The 3,936-nt window shown below is 42.8% G+C and overlaps 1 long non-coding RNA gene across 1 annotated transcript; it reads left to right on the plus strand.

The window, feature by feature from the left end:
* Positions 1-763: 763 nt before the first annotated feature.
* Positions 764-3,916, plus strand: LOC114032896. Its single transcript, XR_003567892.1, has 3 exons — positions 764-876; positions 1,825-1,966; positions 2,765-3,916. It is a non-coding gene; the product is annotated as an uncharacterized LOC114032896 (long non-coding RNA).
* The last annotated feature ends 20 nt before the right edge of the window (positions 3,917-3,936 follow it).

Below are 3,936 nucleotides of genomic sequence, written 5' to 3' on the forward strand. Positions count from 1 at the left end.
CTACTTAGTGAGCTCCAAGGCTCAGGCCATTGGTAATCTATGCTGGTTTGTTGATGGGAGCGGGAGGAGGGAGTCCCTTGCTACCTTTCAATCTTCCCTAGAATATGTACAAAAAAGTGGAGATGACTCTGGAGGTCAATGAATCAATCATTGAATAAACATTGAGAACCTACTAGGTATAAGTCATGGTACTTGCCACAAGGATGAATAAGACAATCCTTGCCTTCTCTGACCTTCTGGTATTGCTGGGAAGACAGAACATGACTGATTCTGTTCAGACTCAGAGGGTTGAACTAGGAGCTATGGGTAGAAGCTGTTGATTCAGATTTCAGTGGCTACAAGGGAAAACTTAACAGGAGAGCCCATTCAAAAAATAGAATTAATGGTCTTGGAAGGATCTCCTTTGCTAGCCAACTTCAGGTGGCCCCTTTTTGGGAATTCTATAGCCAGGTGTCCTTGCTTAGGTATAGGGCAATGTTCCAGAACAGAGTCTCTTAGCCTTTTTTGCGTCATGGGTCCTTTGGGAGTCTGGTGAAGCCTTGAGGTTCCTTCTCAAAATAACATAAATGCATAAAATGAAATACATCAGATGATGAAGGAAACCAATTATCAAAATATTAAAACAAAACAAATCCACAGATCTCCCTGAAATCTATCCAGTGACTGTCTGTGGACACTAGGCTAAACATCTCTGCCTTAGAAGATTCCAGGGCTAACTGCTTTCTCCACCCTTTTCCTACCTCCTCCTCATTCTCTTAGGTATGCCAGTTCATACAAGGTGCCACAGTCAAAAAAATCCCAGAACAGCAGGTATCCTATGCCGTCAAGGGCAACCAATGGGTCGGCTTTGATGATGTGGAGAGTGTGGAGACCAAGGTAAGTGTGACCAAGGTGATGGAAACAATGAAAGAACCCTGGCTACACTCAGCACACAAAGAAAGGAGGCATAAAAGCCTCCAGGGTGGCTCTAGGATGAAGTTCCAGTGGTTTCTTTAGGCTAAGGTCAATAGTGGGGCTAAAAAATCTTCTGAGGACCTCAGGCATAGAAGATTGAAAGCGGGGAAGGAAAAGAAGAAAGAGAAGAGCAGAGCAAGGGAGGAAGAAAGAGGGAAAGAAAGAAGGAAAAAAAGAAGGAAGGGAAGCAGAAAGGAAGCAAAGGAAGGTAACAAAGACGAAAGGGAGCAAAGATGCAAGAAATCAAAAAAAGGAAAGAAGGAAGGCAGGAAAGAAGAAAAGAAAGAAAAAGAAGGAAGCAAAGAAGAAAGGAAAGAAGCAAAAAAAGGAACAAAGACAAAGAAAAGAAGAAAAAAGGAAGGAAGGAAAGAGGGAAAAAAGAAAGAAAGGAAGAAAGCAAGGAAGAAAGAAACAAGCAAGCAAAGATGCAAGGAATGGAGGAAGAAAGCAAAGAAGGAAGGAGAAGAAAGCATGGTTGGCATCACCCATCTGGTCATCTCCAAGGCCACTGTAATTGAAGCAGTCCCCTTGCTATGGTCCCAGAGTCCTAAGTACTTTCAGACACCCTGGGAATCCTGGTGTCTGTGTCTGCTCAATTATTCCATGGAGCATTGGTGTGTAGGGGAGAAAGTGAGGGAAAGAAATGAAGGTCTTTACCCTGTCTTCTAAGAATGTTGGGTCTGTGGGCTCCGTCAGTTTCCCAGTCCTACCAGGAAGTTCTTTTCTCTCTCTAATCTAAATGTTTGCTGCTAAATTAAGCCATTCCCTTATCTGAACCAGAGTCTAATGTTGAGTCATTCCCAGAGACCTAGGAGGACCATTAGGTGCTCTTTTCAGCCTCCCTGCCACATCCCTGTATATTTCCTTCAGGTCCAGTATTTGAAGAACTCAAGATTGGGAGGGGCCATGATTTGGTCCATTGACTTGGATGACTTTACTGGTGAATTCTGCAAAAAGGGTCCATTTCCACTCCTCCAGGCAATCAAGAAGACACTGGACTCTGCCAGTAAAGGTATTGGAAAAGCAAAGGAATAGTTGCCCATTCGAGGTAATTATGTGAAGTGGGAAGGGCTCTGGACTTTGAGTCAGAAGACCTGAATTCAAATTCCAACTTTGTTGAGTACTAGCTGTGTAAATTTGGTCAAGTCATGTCCCTCTCAAACTAAATTTCTTTGTATAAAATGAGGAATTTAGACTCGATATCTTCAAAGATCATTTTGGGTTCTGATATTCTATGACAGTACAAGATTGGAGGAATGATATACAAATACATTTGGGTATTTGCATTGTTGGGCTTCTAGGTGGTGCAATAGTACATACAGTGCCAAGCCTGGAGTTGGGAAGACTCCTCTTCATGAGTTCAAATCTAGTCTCAGGCACTTCCTAGCTGTATGACCCTGGATAAGTCACTTAACCTTGTTTGCCTCAGTTTCTTCATCTGTAAAATGAACTGGAGAATGAAATGGCAAACAGCTCCAGTATCTTGGCCAAGAAAATTCCAAATGGGGTCATGAAGAATGGGACATGACTGAAAACAGCTGAACAACAACCACATTTGCATTGCTATAAAGATATTCATTCCATTACTTCTCATCTCTGTGCCAGGGAAGTTCTTCTAGACCGTGTTCTCATCTCTGATTCTCTCAGGCTTGACAAACAAACAAACAGACAAAAACTAAGGAAAAACAAAACCAGAGCCCTCTGACAGAAGGGCTTGATGAACTATTCCCCAGGTTCCAATAGGCTTATGTCCTTGTTTAAAGAGAAGAGGGTCTTGGTTTTGACTGTTGTCTCTTCTTTTTATTCACAGTTTAAACTAGAAACTGAACACCTGGCATTCCTCCACCTTGGCAGTGCTCACAGATGGATGCCCTAAGACTGTGGCTATCTGTGCCTTCCTACCCACTCCCCCAGACAGCCTCACTTCATTCTCAAGCTGCTGAAGAGAATAAAATAGAAATGATTCTATCTAAGAAAACTGAGTGCTTCTATTTTACCCTTACAATAGCATTGTGTCTTCACATTCAGATAATCCCAAACCTTTTGGGGCTCAAGTCACCCCACCTTCTCATTTGAGACCAAACTATACTTTTCTCATTATCTCACCTAACCTCCTACTTCCACCTCTGCTTTCTGAAACATCATCCTGTAAGACTAGGAGATATTTCCCTGGTATATCCATCACTGATTACAGAAAGTCTTTTACTTTCTTCCACCCAAGGCTTGGGGGTGGACTTGAGAAAGAAATAACCAACATAATAATTGGCTTTCTAATGGCCACATAGAAACCAGTGATCAGTTCGATGAAGCTCAAGAATTAACTGGAGTCTGTTCCTTGAACCCTGGACTCAGAACTCTATAGTAAATAGAGATAAATATAGGTGGCCAGATGGGTGATGCCAACTGTGAGGAGCAGTAGAACAGACAGTTATAGAAACAAGAGAGCTGCCCCCACCAGTCCCTGCTTAGAACAGGGGCAAGTAACTAGTGGTACTAGTAGTGCTCCAGAGAAGTCCCTGAAATTAAGAGAGAGAGGACATCAATGCTCACTTCCATCATCACCATTTTTCTCTCTCATTTTCTTCTTTCTTTCTCTCTTTTACTTTTTCTTCACACCTGCTTCTGAAGGGAGGGAGGAGGCATTTACCTTGCAAACATCCTGGAGCAGATAAGGAAACTAAAAGGAAAGAGTCAGTATTTAACTTAGAGAGGATTCTGACCTGACCTTTTCCCCCAGTCTCACCACCCTGAAGAGGCCCCAGGATCATTGTTCATGGCAATGGGGGTCTCCCCAAAGGGCGACATACCTGATTCTTAGAGGCAGTGGTGGTGGTGATAACCAGTGATGGGGAAAAGAACGGAAGAGCTACTTGACTTGAAACATTCACAAGACTGATCAGTCAGTCAGCAAGCATTGATTATTTATTATGTCAGATTCGGGATACAAAGAAAAGCTAAAACAACCCCTGCCCTCAAAATGCT

This window comes from Vombatus ursinus, unplaced genomic scaffold (genome assembly GCF_900497805.2).
Source record: "Vombatus ursinus unplaced genomic scaffold, bare-nosed wombat genome assembly UNPS02005864.1, whole genome shotgun sequence".
NCBI lineage: Eukaryota > Metazoa > Chordata > Mammalia > Diprotodontia > Vombatidae > Vombatus > Vombatus ursinus.